This window comes from Nanorana parkeri, unplaced genomic scaffold (assembly GCF_000935625.1).
Source record: "Nanorana parkeri isolate BGI_ZX_2015 unplaced genomic scaffold, ASM93562v1 scaffold14, whole genome shotgun sequence".
Lineage (NCBI taxonomy): Eukaryota > Metazoa > Chordata > Amphibia > Anura > Dicroglossidae > Nanorana > Nanorana parkeri.
In genome coordinates, this window is record NW_017306282.1 from 2,006,161 (window position 1) to 2,026,153 (window position 19,993).

The window sequence follows — 19,993 nt, forward strand, 5'->3', positions numbered from 1 at the left end:
TCGAGGTGGACCTTTATGTCAGTGAACCCCCCTGCGGAGGTGGGTAGTTAGGCTGGGGTAAGGCTTGATTTCGAGCCCATTATCATATATACTGATGGCTTTATGTATTGATATGCTATAACCTTAAATATTGCTCACCCGTTGCTGCCTTTGTATGTTTTTACATTATATTGTTTGTGAAAATCTTTAATAAAAACTATTTCTGCAAAAAAAAAAAAGGGAGATCCATGCCCCACCTCAGTGTCCAGAAGGACCAGCAGAGGAGCAAAGGGAAGAAACATATTCTAGTTACCTGGCTCATATGCTGATCCAAATACTTTAACTAACCTGCATGCAGATCAGGAATTTTGACTTTCCCTGCCATCACGAGATGCATGCGTGTTCGGGATCAGTGGCTTAGAAAGTATTTAGGCCACAGATGGGCAAGTAGCATTTTCAAAGCAGCTTCTGTGTTTTTTTTAATGTATATCTGTGACACACCTGGCAAATTTAAACTGAGAATATCATGTAATAACACATAAGCAGAAGTGACATTGAGTGAAAACCGCATTCCAAATGAATAGTTGATTGAGAGATACCGGCAGCTGACCAATCTTAAACATTGTCCTGCCCCCTCCCAAACTCCTCACCGATCCTTTAAAGTGGACCTTTACCCCCTTTCACTTAAAAGCACACCAGCATGCAGTCCTGCATGCCTATAGCAAATAATCTTACATTCATTAGTTATTCATTTTTTTTTTTTGCTTTTTACTTGCAATTACTGTTTTTCTACTTCCAGGTTGCGCGAGGCACTGGTGATGTAGCCCTGGCCTCACAGATGCATCCTGGTCGACCTGAGAAATCTTATCTGTAAAATGCAAAATCTCAAGAGATCTCTGAGGAAAGCACCCTCCCCAACGCCACCAGATCATGTGAACTATCACAAGTTCCATGAAGTAAAAGGAGATTGATTTACCTGTCACTAGTGAAAATAGTCACCATGAGAAGAATGAGGAGGAAAAGAAAATAAGGTATGAAAAGAATGAAAAGTCTGCAGTTATCTTCAAGTATCTACAGATTGACATCACTAAACATTTCTAAAGGTGCCTTTGTTGTCATGTGATGACTGGCCAATAGGGAGGCTCAGAAGGGAGGCGGGGTAGCCCCACTGCAAGGGTTATTTAACAGATATCCGCCTCCCTACAAACAGATACATATAGATAATGGCCGTTTTTTTATTCTTTGCACACCTTATTTTTCTTTTCCCCCCCCAGTCTACTCACAGTGGCCATTTTAACTAAGGGCAGGTTATTATATCTCCCTTTACTTCCTGGGACTCTGGCACATGTGACCATGCACATCATCTCAGGGGAGGAAAATGTCTTTCCCTGAGATCTTATGAGATTACAGATGACATTTCCCAACATTGATCTGTGATTTATTACATCACTAATGTCCAAGAGGACCAAGAAGTGGGAAAACAGTCATTGTAAGTAAAAGAAAAATATATTTGTTTAGCTGATGAATGTAAGATGATTTCATATCAGCATGCAGAGCTGTATGGTGATGTGATTTTTAGTAGACATGTGCACAACAAAAAAATAAATTTCCAGACGAAACAAATGAAAGCAAAAAATGTTTCAATTCGTTTCGTCAAAGGAAACACATTTTTATGTTGTTTCGAATTCGCAGGCAACGAGCCCCCGAATCCAAAACTGCACACTGAAACCGCAGAACGAGTGGAGGCCATATGGGCTGCCGGCGCGTCGCATGCGCGCCGCCATTTTGGAGTAGATCTTGGTGTACACCAAGACGGTGGTGCCCGCGTGTTCGAGCGCCGCCATCTCTGTGTATACAAAGATCTACTCCAAAATGGCGGCACGCATGTGGCCGATCTGGCCACTGCTCGTTCAGCGTGTGACGTCACTGTCCTGAGACGTCACACGCTACGCCTCCAATCAGCTGATTTTCATTGATTGATTTTCATTGAATGCACATGTCTAATTTTTTTGTGAAAGGGGTCCACTTTAAGCTGGGCAAGCATAGAGATGTGATTGCTACCGTCTTTGCTTGTTCTGGAGACTGCAGTTGCACCTAGTACAATTTACCTTTGAGAGCTTACAATCGATTTTTGTGAGTCCAACCCAGTCATTGAAATGAAGCCAATCAAGCAGTATCTAGTTACTAAAATATGATTGTGCAAGCACGAAGAATAAAAAGGAACATTGCCATCAGTTTTCTTCCAATTTCATTCAGACGAACACAAATGCAGCTGGAAAAAAAAAATCACTTGTGTTTGTGTGTTGGCTGAAACAATGAACAATTTCCTCAGCTGCAAACTGTGAATTTAAACTCTCGGCTGGATCATTACGGCTGATTAAAAATCTCTCTTCTGAAAAATCCATGCGTATATAGCCGGCTTTATACTTCAGCACTGAATCTACTGCAAGTCATTCTTTTTTATTCCAGGATGCACAATGACCTCATACAAGTGTTTCCTTATCTTTTTACATTCAGTATTTATTTTTGTCTTCTCAAATGTGATATGTTCTCACCTCCGCACGACTAAAACAGATTCTTGTATCTCGTCTGGCCTTGGACAAAGTGTGTAACATAATCTTTGTTCCCGACTCCCTGAGCGAGTCCCCCTCCGGGAGCTGATCTATACCAATGTTGGGTTCAGGCTTCGCGCTGTGTCAGAAAATTCACTGTGTGGTCTCGCCGTACGCCTGGGGTGGTGCGAACACCGCAGCCGCCCTTTTCCTGTATTCTAGAAAATACAGGAAAATAAAGCTGTGACATTAGACGTTATGGGACTTGTTTATAAAACTGTCAATAAGCATAAAATACAAACTGGATATATAAATGAGATTTTGATCATTAAAGCTGAACTCCGGGCAAAGCGTTAGATATACCGCTTAAATACACATATGTGAGTTGTCACGCGATTTGTATGTTCAGCCACTTTATGCTTTAAAGCACCTGCCAGACAGTACAGACAGGAGGGTAACACCACTTTCCCCATTTAGAGTTAAGGAATACAGTGGTGTCACTTCTTTGCCCACAGCCTGTTTATTGAACATCAGTTCTGCTCACTCTGCTCTTATTAGCATGTTCACTTCCACCACATGTGCACACAGCAGAGCCTGATCCTCCTCCTAGAGCAGACCGTCCCTCTCCCAGTCTAAGTGGATGACAGGATGATAATAAGGCAGATTCAGGTACTTTTGCTAGTTGCATGTAGTATGTTTAGAGAAGAATTCTGGGAATTAAAAAAAAAACTCACCCTTGCGGTGGGGCTACCACAGCACCTCAAGGGTTAAGTGCTCATTTTGTCTAGGGGGTTCAAATAAAGCTGATATACTGACTTGATGTTTGGTACCTGCAGCCTCTTCTCCCCTGACGGTTTAAAGACCACCAATGTCACCAAGTCTAAGACATGTCTATAGGCTTGCATTAGACATGAGGACACAGAGGGACATTTCACAGCTGGAGTGGAGGCGGGGAGTGCTGACTGCAGCGGGACTGAGGATCACGTCAGTAAAATTGAGACAAAACGAGCACTTAATTGTGATTTTGTTTACTACCAGGAGTTCTTCTTTAGGTGACCACATAACACCATAATAGTGTAAGTTTAGAAAAACAACAACCCTTTTTATATGCCAGAGTGGGTTTAGTCTGCCATATACAATTGGAAGAATGTAAAAGAATAAGGACCTAGCTGTGGTCATCACTCCTCATCAGCATGTCATAGATGAGTAGATTTGTACCTGGAAACATAAGTATCCTCTCTGTGTGAGATTCATATGTCAGCCATGATGTTTCCGTCATGCTGGAAAATCTCACACAATTATTTGCTGTTTTTTTTTTTAAAGGGCCAGTTGACACCACAAAGTCTGCGTTCCATTGCGGTCACCCTCTGGAACGAAAGCCGGCCGACTCCCTGCGTTTAGGGCCGGGAGGGGGCATGGCGGTGCATTGAAGTCAATGGTGCCGCAGCCACGTCCCCCGCTCGCAGTGCGATCGCCCACACCCTAAACGCAGGCACATTAGTCGAGCCGAGTCGAACTCCTTCTGCACTTCGGCTCAGCTAAACATGCAGAGCATGTTCGGCTGACCGAAATCAGCCGTACCAGGCTGAAGTGAATAGTCCGAACAGCGTTCGGCTCGGTTATTCACTCGGCTGCCTTCGGGAAATAAGTGAATAACCCCCTTTGACAGCCACATGCATGACTCCTGGAAGCAGAGACATGCTGAGATTTGTAGTTTCACCACCGCTGGAGTGCCCAGGTTGCCTATCCCTGGCATAAGCAAAGCACGAAAAGAATAATAATAGCCTATACAAAAAAATGAAGCCATATAATTTTGGTGGTCACATTATTTTGTACACCAACTGTGAATATTACCTTACCTGAAGGCAATGGTCATGGTGCTGATGGATGTTTCAAGGTGAAGCAGGATCTTCTGGTGATGCAGTGTGAATTATAATAATGGCTGAAAAATGACAAATCTTTTGAAGTTAAATTTTTCCATGCATCCATTTAATAACATCATGGCACCGTACCTTCTCCAATCAGAGAACACCTAGCATTTATTCATAAAAATACTAGGCATTTGCTAAATGGCCGCTGTGCCAAGTGAGTGATCCTCTGTCTTTTCACAGCAGAGGGGAAGTCGCTCAGTACAGCAGCTGTATTGGATCCCTAAGATCACTGTAAAGAACTGTACTAGCTCCAGCTACTACACTGTTTTACAGGATGCCCGTGGGCCAACCAGGTATTCAAGCAACCGGCAAACAAAAAAAATGGAGGACATAATATCTCTAAACAATTGTCGGCTGCTTGGTGCGCACACAAAAAAAATTCAAAGATATTCTTTGTTTACATATAGCTGCCATTAGGCGGCTAGATTTAGCTGTTTGCAGCAGAATGTAAACAATGGGGAGCAATAGCCAGCCTGCTATTGGCTATTTCAAATAGCAATAGCAGGCTGGCTTTTGTACCCACCCACTGAGCAGAGGAGTGGACCCAGGCCCGGCGCTACCGCAAGGCAAGTCAGGCGGCCACCTGAGGGCGCTGCAGGGTGAGGGCGGAAAAAACAGGGCATTTTGACAAAATGCCCCGATGTTTGCGCTATGTTTTTGTTTTCCACTTACCTTCTGTGCGGGAGAGCAGCGGTGAGTCAGCGCTGGTCCAGTGGGAGGAGCTCCAGGTGGGGTCCTAATTTAGCTGGCCGGCGACTGCCAGAGGATCTCATCTATTTGCCTTGAAGAAGGGACCCTGCGAGGCCCCGAAACGTCGGCTTTGTTGATTGTTGTGACATAATTGTCCATTAAAAAGGACACATCTATTTATATAATTTGAGTGCTGGTGACCTGCTTTTTCATGCCAGAGGATCCCGACACGCGCGGCACCTCAGGCAGTCGCCGACCAGCTAAATTAGGACCCCACCTGGAGCTCCTCCCACTGGACCAGCGCTGACTCGCCGCTGCTCTCCCGCGCCGAAGGTAAGTGAAAAAAAAAACCCATAGCGCAAACATTGGGGCATTTTGACAAGTACAAGTACTTGTCAAAATGCCCTGTTTTTACAGGGGGTCGGGGAGGGGGCGCAAAAATGCACCTTGCCTGTGCACACAAGAATCCTAGCACCGGACCTGAGTGGACCTGAGGGAGAACTTTCTCTCTCAGCTCTGCTCCTCTGCTCAGTGGACCGGGTTTTAGTAGCCAGTCTGCTATTGGCTGTTTCAAATTGCAATAGCCAATTGCAGGCTGGCTATTGCTCCCGGCTGCTTACATTCACCTGTAGGCTGCAAGAGCTTGAGAGTTACTTGTTTACTCTCAAGCCACCAGAAACTACAGTTATCCGGCACCTACCTATCCCCGTGGGTGCCAGATAACTGGAAGTTCACTGTATCTTTATTAGTATTTATACCTGGACTTCAGCTCTAAAGCTGAACTTCAGGCAAACAGCTAAATACACAGATTAAATACAAATGTGGGAGCGGTTTTATATACCAAAGGATTTGTATTTCTGTTCATCCAGCTCTGCCACACACCAGATTACTATTTGACAAGGCAGGAGGCCTGAATGATCTTTTCTGCTGATGTTCAGTAAGGTCTCGTTCACACCTAGGCGTATTGCATATGCGCGTCTGTCGCGCGTTTTTTTTACCGCGATTTGCGGTAAAAAAGTCGCGCGACCGCCGCACGTTTCCGAAGGCTACTTGGCTGTATCCCAATGGAAACGCGCAACAAAATGGCCCAAAGTAGTACCTGTACCTTTTCAGGCGTGGGCCGTTTTGTAGCGCGTTCGGGACGGGCGGAAATACGCCAAGGTGGGAACGAGACCATTGAATACAATGGGATTTATATTTTTGAGTGTTTAGTAGAGCGTTTGTCGAGCGTAGAACGCGCTACAAAACGTTCAGGTGTGAAAGAGGGCGACCACTTACATGTCTTGTCCCCCCCTCAGCTTGTGACTGAACAGAGACAGCAGCACACTGATGAGTTCCATCTGTTGCTCAGCTCTCTCCTCCTATCAACATGCTCTTTGTTACCACATGAGTGCTGCAGCATAACTAATTGTCTCCCTGTGCTGCTTCTCCCTCTCCCAGTTTGAGTAGCACAGTAGAGGGGCTGATAACAAGCCAAATGAATTGCATTCAAGTAAATACATATAATAATCTATTATTAAAAATACACAGCTGCTAAAATTGTGTCTTTTATATTTGACTAGAGTTCAGTTTTAAGCTCTCAATATAAAATCAAATTAAAATGTAGCATAAGCAAACAAAAAAATCCTTAAAGGACGTTCACCCGGCTGATAAAGTTAGGACCTCTCACTCTCACATAAAGCCGCCACAGAGGACATGTATGAGTGGCATACGAAATGTGTACACTAGTAGAAAATGTTCCAGCAATACAATGTCATGTCAAATCAAATATTTCTGAAGTCCCCCAGGCCGGTGATATAAGATGCAAAGCTAGATTACGTCTTGAGTCGAGTATTCCCTAAATTAAAGAGGTGATACATTTAATCAATTTCAAGGACGTGTGAAGGCTGCACTGTCTGCGCGGGAAGGTAATATCGCATCAAATAGCGCTCTTATTCAATAAATGATGTCTCCATACTTTAAATTCCTGTCTCCGATTAACTTAATGGCCTTTGATGATTGTTAGAATGTTGGAGGAAAGGGAAATGTTTTGGCAACCTGAGATGAAGTCAAACAGGAAACACTCTTACCAAGTATTTGATGAAAGCGTTTTTTTTTAAAAGATATTTTATAATAGAAGTTTGTTTAGTGTACTATTTAGCCTCCGCTGGGAATCATTTTATTCAACGCACAACTCCAGGCAAAACTTATTTATTAGTTATGGATAGACTGGGGAAAGGTGATTTTCCTTCACTTCCTGTGCACCTAGAAGGAAATAGTTTTTGTAAAAAAAATGATGATGATAATATTAATAATAATGATATTTACATTAATAATAATAATTAGGGATGCACTGATACCAAGTACCATTACTCGGTACAAGTACAAATACTTTTCCAGCTCTAAGACTAGACTAGAGAAAAATCCAAAAGTTAGGAGGCAGCTGTCATTTGTAAGGAGCACACTGAGCTCCTGGGATTTGTACATCTCTGTTTAAGGGCTTGTTCACACCATTTTCTGGTCCAGATCTGGAGCAGATCTGCAGACGCGGTGCTATGCGTGCAGTGCGTTTTTACCACATTTCAGTTAAAAAAAAGACACCTTTTCCGGAGTGGGGCTGTCAGTATGTTAGCTGCTGTGCGGTGCATTTTCGTTGCGTTTGACGCGTTCGTGCGTTTCCGGACCGGATAAAATGTGACATGCAGTATTTTTTCTGTCCGGACCAGAACGGACTGCGCTGATGAGAACTGTAGCCCATAACACACATCGGGAGACATTGGGATGCATTTTGGGTGCAGGAGCGCACGCTTCTGGTCCGGACAGAATCTGGACATTGTGTGAACAAGCCCTTAATGTATGATTTTGTTTTTATAACTATAAATAGTGGGATGCACCAATACCATTTTTTCAAGTACAAGTACTGATACTTGCCCAACTACTTACAGACACAAGTACTGATACTTGCCCAACTACTTACAGACACAAGTACTGATACTTGCCCAACTACTTACAGACACAAGTACTGATACATTTTTGTTAATTGCCATGTGACAGTTTTTCTAAAACAATACAGACTAATGATTTCAGGACAATGGTGGAGTGCCAGAGCCAGGTCCCAGCTGCAACCCTGGTAGATCTCACGAAAATGGCAAGTATCGGCACTGGTATCTGAAAAGTATCTGTGCATCCCTAATTATAATTTCAAGAAATACCTAAAAAAATAAGGAGCTTCCCTAACCCTTAGAGCCATTTAAAGTCCACTGCACATTTAAAAAACACCTAAAACTGAACACAAATGAAAGTAGTATTTAAAGGAGAACTATGAGGTGAGTGATTTTCACTCATTCTCATAGTTCTAGCCGACCTGTGACAATGAAACTGTCACAGGTCGGCTCAGTAGATCGGGAAGTGAGCGAACACATACTGGCGTTCGCTCACTTCTCGATCCTGTAACGGCTCTCTGCCGTGACAGGGGAGGGACTGGATTCCCCCCTCCCCGCTCCGATCTTCCAGCGCTGACTGGCGGAATGGACGGGGGAGGGGGCCTATAAATTACGGACCTGAGCACAGAGTATTGTATGCATTAGTATCGCCTTAATGAGCTTAATGAGCTTATTATCATTATTATTCATTGTTGACAGGCGTTCTGTGTTCATTTCACCTTCTGCATTGATACAAATGGTTTTGCCTGAATGGTGAAATTCCATTAAAGAAGAATTATGAGGCGAGTGATTTTCACTCAGCCTCATAATCTGAGCCAACCTGTGACAATGAAACTGTCACAGGTCGGCTCAGTAGATCGGGAAGCGAGCGAACACATACCCTCGTTCGCTCACTTCTCGATCTATCCCTGCAGAGAGCCGTGGCTGTCACTCACAGCTCCCTGCAGGGATTCCCCCCCCTCCCCTGTCTGATCCTCCAGCGCTGACTGGCGGAACGGATGGGGGGAGGAGGCGGGTACAGCTGGCAGAGCCAGCTGTCACTCACGCAGCTGGGTGGATCCAGACAGAATTGTCGGGATACGTTCTGGCTGCGGCCTCTCAGTATACGGCGAGCTGGAGCTCGCGGTATACTGAGCTAGTTTGTGTCCTCCCTTTACCCTTAGGAGAATTAGTTCTCCTTTAAAATGTCCCAGTTTTTGTCCAAATGAAAACTCCCAATTTCACCCATCTATAGTGATCACACTACCTCTATGCCGAGGGATTGCAAGGCCATGGGGGTCACACCTCCTTATAACAATAAAACACAAAGAGCATGGAAGTTTTGCAAACATATTACAAATATATCAAATATACAGCACATAAGAAATATTTTGAGTTTTTCTCTGAACACTTACAGAGGAAAATTGATGGATAGATTGCAAAGCTTCACATCCTTTAACCGGAACAAAGATGATATTGTATTTATTTATTTTCCTGCAGAAAAGATTGTATTTAGCGGTAGTGAGTTTAATATCAGTATCTCAGAGGGTCACAGAGCAGAGGATTATCAGTTGTGGCCTGACAATTTCATGTGGAATAATGTGATATAATCCACATTTATCGCCAAATCTGAAGGCAATAATGCCATTGTATGTACAATCCCTATAGTGGAGGGAACCTTTGACAAGATTACTTTGGGTAGCAGTGTGGGAAAACAGATGGATGAGGGAGCATCTTAATGAAATTCGAGTAGAGAGATGGATATCAAAGTGTAACTGTTGCTTAAAGGAAACCTGTACTGAGAGAATCATGCAGGATGACACTCATTGGGGTGATGTACTAAAGGCAGATATATTGTTCACTTTTTTAAAAGAATTTGCACTTTGCCAGGGAAGTTTTCCTCAGCTTGGTGAATACAGTGAACAGGCCCATGCCTGTACTGATGCAGCCTGAGGTTGTTGCCTAAGGCAGCGTCACTTTGGGTCACTTTCTGGCCAGAGCATCCCAGGTTGCTATGAGCCGGGCAGGGAGTTGTGTAAGGGCCATACACATCACCCACCCAGCTCTTAACAACCCTCTGGCCAACATCCCATCCCACCCAGCTCCTGGCAACCAGTGACATCAGTGAGCTGGGCAAAATGCAGGCCAGAGCTGGGCGGTGCACCACCAGGACGCTGGCCAGAGCACCATTAGTGTGCACCACCAGCACCCAATCAACACAAATCCCCCCACCCCCGGAACGTGACCAGCAGCACCCCTCCATTCCCCCACCACCTTTCTGGCCTCAGGTGGGCATTATGCATGGGATGAAAGGGATTCTTTTGTGCATAAGAAGGAATAGAATTTGCAGCAGTGGTAGCACATCCATCCGTGAGCCATACAGTCTAAATTTGGAAGGAGTGTAGAGAAGTGAGTATTAGTCTTTAGGGTAGAGGGGGTTCCTGGGGTAAAGGAGGGGGAACAATTGAAGGAAATTACATCCCTCTGTCCAATACAATTGCCTCAGTAATTAATTGCAATTAAATGTAATTACCTCCCATTAACAAAGAGTTTTACATTTCATAATTTAAAAATGTTGACAGGTTCACTTTAGGAAAGCAAATACTAATGTGATAAAATCAGTAACCCACAGCAACCTTTATTGCATTTATTTCTCTCCTTGTGTATATCTCATAGTCCTGGATTGACTCTTTAAATAGGCAGAAATAGACCTTTAATAAATCTTGCGCTTTGGGTCAGCAGACTGAATCACGTCCATTGGTGGTTTAAATCATCGTCTGTAAATAAACTACTTGTGACTGAGGTCTCAGCAGGCAGATACAATCCTTCATCTAGGCTAAATCTGACAGTGCTGCTCCTGCTGCTAACTTGTGACAGCCACCAGCTTGTACATCATATGCCATGGCTGACCCTAAGCATTAATCAAGGCTTGGTTGACCTCCAGCTATAAAGAGACATAGGCCTTTGAATAGTAGTAACAGCAGCTCTGATGTGTGAATTTCAGTATTGGCCACTTGTTATTACTGATTTATCCATCCAAACTTTTTACATGATTAAAAAGAAAAGTACACGTTAAAACTCAGCTCTGGAGAGGTATAAACTAAAACACAAAATACATACATGTTTCAATAAATATGATTAAATACATTTTGATGCCATTAGTGTATATATTTATAAACAATTTGCGCTTCTGGATTTAAATCACCCAAAGAGTTTGAAAGCTGCTATACAAAGACCCAAAGGTCCCCTAATATCTTATATCCAACTGCACAGCGCTAAGAAACTCACATTGGGAGTAGCATAAACACTCAATATAAAATGTTGCAAAATAAATAGTGAAACTTATTTGATGTTCGCACTATGAACTTGGAGAGAGTTCTTCTTTTCACCTGAAAAAACTTATATATTATTTGCACTATTAGACTGTCGTCTGGTTGATTTATGTGAATATTTTTATGATCAGTCCTATATATTGATTGATGTGGCTCTTTATATTAATTGATGTGATATTTTGACAAGTTATCTCACTATTTGGCATTTTATTACGATAGTTTCACTATTTATTTTGCAACATTTTATATTGATTGTTTATGCTACTCCCAATGGGAGTTTTTTTTTAGCGCTTTGCACTCGGTTATAAGTAATTAGTGTATATGATTTGTATTGCTATTAGCCTCTTGTAAGTCCTTGTACAGTAGAGCCTAGACTGAGAAAGGAACTGAAACTCAGTCAGTTGTACTGCAATGCTGGCAAGGACCATTAGGTTGAACTCGATGGACATGTGTCTTTTTTCAACCTGACTAACTATGTAACATTCTGACAGGAGGAGAGAGCAGAGTGACAAACTCATCAGAGTGTTGTTAAAAAGTAGAGGGGATGCTACACCGTGGTAAACATGACCCTGTCCTAACTCTTTTGAGACGTGTTGCAGCCATCAATTTCAAAATCACCTTGTTTTTTCTTTAAAATGGTCCATTTTCTCAGTTTAAACACTTGATATGTTTTCTATTTTCTATTGTGAATAAAATCTGGGGTTATGAGATTTGCAAATCATAGCATTCTGTTTTTATGTAGATTTTACACAGCGTCCCAATTTTTTTGGGAATTGGGGTTGTGTAAAGATAAAGCAAAAACAGCAGCTCACAGTTTACAAAAACAAAACAAAAAACTTGATGACTTTCAATGGGCGACCAATATCCATTCATAATGATTTCTGTGCCAAATTCTGTAAAAATAATAGCAGTGGAGTTTCAGCAAACCAACCCTATTAAGAAAGTTCAATCACTGAATAGAATATCTGAACTCTGGATCATCGCAGCATTCATGTTATTATTCTAATGGTAGTTGGCAGTGAAGGATGTATGAATGGATGTGCGCTGAATCTATGAATAGAAAAACAATATCTGTATAACTAGCGCAATGTATCTTTTACTCCCTGCTGCAAATTATAAGGCTATTAGCTCAGAAGAGTTCGTTGACCATTTTCTTCAAGTCTGCAGGGCAAATGCATTTACTCAATTGTATATAAAGCCAAAAGCTTTGTTTTTTTTAAACTTTTTTATTGAATGGGGAAGGTTCCAACCCTCGGTTTTTATTGCTGTCATCGCATGGGAGTTTCACCTTCACTATTGGTCCCTGTGACCATTGTCTCTGGTACAGAAAGTGATGGGAAATCCAGAATTTGTGAGTTGTCACAGAAACAAGAGGTGGAGGGAATTTCCAATAAGTAAACCTGATATGGTGACCACTGACTAAGAGGGAATATTCCCTTCATTTAGAGAGGCCAACTCTTGCATCCCGTTATGCTACGATTCCCTGCTCTATCCAAAACTAGAAAAAAAGTTTTGGCTTTACATACACTTCATAAGACTTCTAGGTAATTCTTGATATCAAAAACAGACTACTGACATCTGAGAACTTTTGAAATGTCTGTGGGCCATCCCCTCAATGGTCAACACCCTGCTGTCTTTTCCTTGGGGAAATTAACTGGGGGAAGTTAATTAACTGGATGGACTTTTCTGGCCAATCACATTTTTTTTTTCCCTTGGAGGGGTCGGGATGTCACTAGAGCACTTCCCTTCCTCATGAGATTGGAACACATAAACTTCTTCATATTGAGATTGGAGGGGAGTGTTCTAGTGCCATCTGTAGCCTGACACATGCAAACAGTAACAATATTCCAAGAACATGAGTCAGAGGCATGAGACTGGATAATGGGCAAGAGAGCAAGTGCCTGCTCACCTGGTATGGTAGTGTTGTAAGCATCACCGTGTTTTGAACTATTGGCCTAAATGTAGCTACACAGACACCAAAATAAATATACTTAAAGAAGAAGTATGAGGTGAGTGATTTCCACTCATCCTCATAGTTAGAGCCGAACTGCGACAAAGAAGCTGTCACAGGTTGGCTCTATGGATCAGGAAGTGAGCAGAAACATGCAGCTGATCCACTCACTTCCCGATCGTCTCCCTGCAGTGAGCGGTGACTGTCAGTCACCGCTCTCCGCAGGGATTCCCCCCTTCTCTCTCCATTCCTCCAGCGCTGAGTGGAGCAACAAACGGGGGAGGGGGCGGGTACAGCTGGCTCTGCCTCTAGATAGGCAGAGCCAGCTCTCACTCACGCAGCTGGGTAGATCTCTACAGTGTTGTTGGGATCAGTCCCGGCTGCGGAGCTAACAGTATATTCCGGGCAATAGCCCGCGATATACTGAGCTTTGGGTTACTGGAGGAGGTTAGTGTATGTCCTCCCGTGACTCAAAAGAGAACTATGGGGAAATACACTTACCCCATAGTTCTTTTTTAAAGATTTGAAGTATATTGTAAGGGAGATATGCTCAACTGGTATCGGCAGCGGTAAACCAGGCAGGTGGCGCCCAGAAACATTTCATGTGTTGCCCTGCACTTTTATTCAGCAAGGTAACACACAATCTAAGTTTTTAATGCAGGATGGTATTGTTCAGCAAACCAAAAGCCTAAATAAAATAAAAAAATGCTCATCTGAGCCAGTAACGAAACTCTTCACTAACAGGGTACCCCCTAAATAGTTCCCCAATACAAATAGGCAACTCTTGTACCTTTTTAGTGTTGTGTCATCACTCAGCCTTTTCACCTGGTAGCAGACTCCCACAGCGGAGACAAAGAGCTCTAAGCATTGGTCAGATCACAGAGAGACTAATATTAATGCAGATACCAGGTAAGATATGAACCTATGAATGGATACTTTATCCCAACCAAGGCTCTATAAAGCTTCCAGAACCCAGAACAGAACGCATTCCAAATTCAGCCACACAGTCTGAAGCCCCTCACCAGGGGCGTCCCGAGGCTGGGTATCACCTGGTCTCTAGACCGGGTGACACCCCGTCGTGTCGCGCAACCATCTGATTGATGCTTGCCGGCTGCCATCTTGGTGATGGCCGGCGGCAGAGAGAGGAGGGGAAGTTCACCCGGCTGGACGAGGAATGCTGTCTGGTCCCCTCCTCTCTTCTGACACTGTCGTGCTCTCGGTGCCTGCAATGGTGACACCCGGGTGCGGGCCGCACCCCCCTTGTGACGCAACTGCCCCTCACCATGTCTATGTAAGAAATCTAGGAGACTCATACATGCCGTCCACAATCCTGCCAGCCAGTGGCCTCAAAAAATATACAGTAAACCCCCAAAAATAATGTATTTTGTTTTGGATAGGGTAGGGCAAGGTTGATACCTCTGCAGTTTATTTTTTCGGTCTGTGTTCCATTGGGGATATATCATTTCACTTCCTGTTCTGGAAATGCAACAAATGAAAGGAAATCTTTACTAAGTGAGGGGAAGGGAATTCTCCTTTTAGAGAGTTATCACTGGAATTGGTGCCCTCATTGCTAGATCTCCTCTCATGTTCTGTTCTGGATATGCCTCACTTACTGTATAGAAAGCAGCACACCACAGCGCATGTATATTGCCTGTTATTGTGACAATGCATTGGGTTGCCATTCAAAAAATAAGGCACCGCAAACACACCACAGCATTAATTAAGGATTACTATACATTGCAGTTACATGCAGTACAACCCTCGTTTTGCCCGGAGACAAAAATGAAAGTGTTGGATATACATACACTTGTCTTGATGGCTGTAGAGGACACATCTGATGGGGATATTTAAAGGTGGAGTCTTTTGGCCTGAGCCACTCACTGGCTTTTCATAACTTCCAGGAATGCCACTAGCGCCTTAGTTTCATAAACAGTTGTCTAGTATTTTGTGCACCCAGATGTTCCTGTTATATATAAGAGGAAAATCGTATACATATTTTATCTAAAACTTCCAAAATGCATAGAAAAGGTTTTTCCAGGAAAACATCACAGAAGCAGCACTAGGCTTGGTGTTTGACGTGTGATACAAAGAACTAGGATGATAAATTGCATGGGGACAATAATGGCAGCATGAAATCATTTCTGGGAAATTCAGCGAGACAAGGCTTAACTTTGGCACTTGGACCTTTATCTTCTCTTACTGATTTTAATGGAATTTACAGTCACTCAGGCCAAGGTGATTGGTGAGTTGTTTATCTACACAATTTCATACATTTACACTGTAGCTTCCTATAAGTGGAAATTGCCTGGGAACTGAATGGGATTTCAAAGTTAAACCTTATTTGTTGTTATTAAAAAAGTAACCTACTGCCTCTACTTGAAATGGACCTAAAATCAGATATATTTTTTCATGTTAAAGGAGTTGTAAAGTCCCAGCATATACTCTCCTGTTATAACATCAGCATTGTAATAGGAATACATTCTAGATTTATTTGTCATAATGCAATTAAAGCTTACTTGGAAAATCCCTTTTATGTAGTGAGTGCTGCCTTCTGTCTGCCCATCACTTTCAGCAACTTCCTGGATTCCCAGAGTGCTTTGTGTCTCTTTCCCTGCTGCTTGATGTGATGTAATCTCCATTTCTCAAGACCACATATCCCATCATGCACTGCTCCCAGCAAGCAATAACAATGTTACTTTGGTCAGATGTTAAGTTGTAGTTCAGAAGGCAGGCTCTGTGACACAAGGAAGTGCATATCACAGGGCTGAGTGAAATTGTGTCAGTGCATTGAGAAAGATTGTAGTTTTTGATCCTAGATACCCTTTAAGTCAGTCATGTCCAAAGTCCGGCCCGCGGGCCAATTGCAGCCCGTGTTCCGGTTTAATATGGCCCCACAGGTACAGTGGCGGAAATACCACCCCTGCACCGGGGCCTGAGGCTGTGGGGGGGGTCCAGTGAGGTCTGGTCCCCCCCCCCCGATGGAATATGGGGCACTGCAGATCTGTTCTATCAAAGTTTGAGACTACGTTAGAATGTGTGAACGGTGACATGGTCACACATTTTAACGTAATCCCGCTCAGTGTTTCTGCGGTGGAATGTGTGACCGCCAATAGGTCAAGCATTCTAAAGCTTTCTCGGCTGTTCCAGGGCAGATCGGCATCGCAAAGCGCATGTGCAGGAGAACCTGGAACAGCTGATCGGTCCTGAAATATCACTTCTATCCGACTTTGTGAGTGATGTGGAATGTGAGATCGCAGTCACAGAGAGAAGTGACATTTCAGGACCGATCAGCTGTTTAAGGGCAGATCGGTTCTCCTGAACATACGATCTGCGATGCCCATCTGCCCTGGAACAGCTGAGAAAGCGTTGGAATGCTTGACCTATTGGCATTGGCATAGCTCGCGGTATACTGAGACGCCGCAGCTGATCCCGGATCCCGCAGCGGATCCCGACAATTATGATCTAGAGGCAGAGCTAGCTGTACCCGCCCCCTCCCCGTCCGTTCCGCCAGTCAGCGCTGGAGGATCGGAGCAGGGAGGGGGGAATCCAGCCCCTCCCCTGTCACGACAGAGAGCCGTGACAGGATCGAGAAGTGAGTGAACGCCGCTATGTGTTCGCTCACCTCCCGATCTACTGCATCGACCTGTGACAGTCTCATTGTCACAGGTCGCCTAGAACTATGAGGTGAGTGAAAAGCACTCGCCTCATAGGTCTCCTTTAACCCTTTCAGTGCCAGGGTAACCCCACTGTGCAAGGGTCAGAATTTGATTTGCCTGAATCAAACAATGGAGAGAACAGTGATGAAGAAATGTATGTCTCCTCTCATTATTGCCGCCATCTTGGCCAAAAGTAGGTGAAGTCATTTTAATATCTGAACCACTCTGGGAAGGCTGGAGGAGCGTCACGTCACTGCTGTGGGCGGTCCAGGTGGGGTCTAATGTAGTTGGCCGGCGACCTGGAGCTCCGCCCACAGCACTGACGCAACGCTCCTCCGCTCTGCTGCTCAGCGCCGCCGACGTCCATGCCATGGTGGCTGGGGTCCTCTGGGAAGGCTGGAGGGCCTGTGTTCAAATCCGATTCCGATCTATGGATCATGATTTTAAACTAATACTCTATATGAAGTATACACTATAGTACACACACTATTAGTTTAAATCATGATCTATAGTACATACATAATATGTAGTTGTACTATAGATCATGATTTAAACTAATAGTGTGTGTACTATAGTGTGTACTTCATATAGAGTATTAGTTTAAAATTTTAAAGTTTTATTGCCATATACTATGTATGCATTTCATACCCACATCATGAATTACTATACTTGGCAGATAGCACCTCTGTCAAACTTTTACAAATACTGTCAGAACTAGGAAAGCTTGTTAATAGAATACACTTAAAAGGAGAACTATGAGGTGAGTGCTTTTCACTCACCTCATAGTTCTAGCCGACCTGTGACAATGAGACTGTCACAGGTCGGCTCAGTACATCGGGAGGTGAGCGAACACATACCGGTGTTCGCTCACTTCTCGATCCTGTCACGGCTCTCTGCCGTGACAGGGGAGGGGATGGATTCCCCCCTCCCCGCTCCGATCCGCCAGCGCGGAGTATGTCTCCTATAAAATGTGTTGTCCAATCAGATAGTACTGTACTATGGACTGTACTGTACTATGGACTGTACTGTACTATGGATCATGATTAACCTAATCATGTTATCAGGGGCGTAACTAGAAATCACAGGGCCCCATAGGAAAAGTATCGGTAATTGGTATCGGCAAGTACATGAGGGCCAGTACTTGTACTTGGACTTAAAAAAGTGGCATCGGGACATCCCTATTTATTATACTTCTGGGTAAATTGTCATTAGTTTTTTGTTTTTTTATTGATATGATTTGTTTTAAACCTGCCACTAAGTCCAACTTCATCACAAATTCATATTTGTTTGTAAGTGTAGAAAGCGATAACTCCTCAAGGAAGGAAATTTGCAATATGCAAAAAAAATAATTATTTTCTTTTTTATTTCTGCCATAAAAATGTCATAGGATTATGGGAATACATTAACAGATAATATGTTATGGCTGGTAGCATATGTGCCACTAGCCAAAAAGAGGGTTGGGAAGGAAAAAAAATAAAGACAAATTGCTCAACAAAATTTATCACCAGCAAAAAAGAGGGGCCATTCACTACACCTACACACAGCTTGTACTCTGCACTCAGTTCTAAGAGTGAGCAGTAATGCATAAAGTAAAAAAGAAGGGCCATTCACTACAACTACACACAGATTGTACTCTTTGCACTCAGTTCTAACAGCAGAAAATGCATTAAGTAAATTGTTTTAATATAATAAAAAAATCCAAAGCCTTGCTTTAGTGTAATACTTATTTGCTAACATTGTTCCTACGTATGCACAGGCCTACCCTAAGCAATGAGCATGACCACCACCCATCAAACAATAACTAATTTGGTATATTTATCTAAAAGATCTATGCTCCGAATTCTACCTTTCTCAAAATATTTAAGCTGCTGTGCAAAGAGCAATTCTCTCCTTTATAAAACAATTTAAAAAAATGCCCGGCGCTACCAATGAACCAACCCAGCGCTACCAATGAAAATTACATATTAAAACTATAAAAGTCCTTTCAAAAGAGTATTCAGTGAGCCACACAGTGCAAGAAAGTCTCTCAGTCGAAGTGCATAAAAGGTACTTCTAGGTCAGTGGTGGCGAACCTTGGCACTCCAGCTGTTTTGGAACTACAAGTCCCATGAGGCATTGCAAGGCTCCGGCAGCCACAGACATAACTCCCAGAGGCAGATGCATGTTAGGATTTGTAGTTTTGGCACAGCTGGAGTGCCAAGGTTCGCCACCACTGTTCTAGGTGATCACTCTCCACATCTGTCGCTGATGCCAGTGACACAGACCATACTCACCATATAGGGTGGACAATTGAGAAAAAAATGGTCATAGCGCACTCAATCAGATATTAGCTGATCGCCCTCCATCCACTGGAATGTTGCATCACCGCTCTCCAACTTTACCTCTTCTTTTCACATTCACCAGATGCTCATAAAAAAATATCCATAGTGTAATTCTGTAAAAGCAATATGTTTATTTATAAAAGATTAAAAACACTAACAAAGATTGCTTAACCGATCGCGTGTAATACATATGCCTTCCCAGTGCCGATGCCGGCGGGTTACATACAAGTCAACAATCCAGTATACCGAACGTCCGTTAACATGTACTCACAATACGAGGAGTTAATTAGGGCTGATTAATAAGGTTAATAACAAGTTAATTAGGAATGCGTTCATTTAAAGGAAAAAATAACGTGTGAGGTTTCTTTACATGATGTATTTATTATTTCATTCATATCAGATCACCTGACATAAATACAATAAAACAATATACATTGATTCATCGTATGTACTCAATGACACTACCAGACTGGAAGGGTCCTTTTACACAGGAGCAGCTACACCTTGATTCTGAGGTGAGCGGTGGCAAGGGAAGAGGAACTATAAACTTTGTTCATGTGAATGTTCTGAATTTTGAACTGGCTAAACAGGAAGATAAATAAGAAGATATAAAAAGGCACAAATGATTGCAGCTCATTAATGTTGAAATGCAAACAGTGTAAGTACCTTCATTGTTCTTTT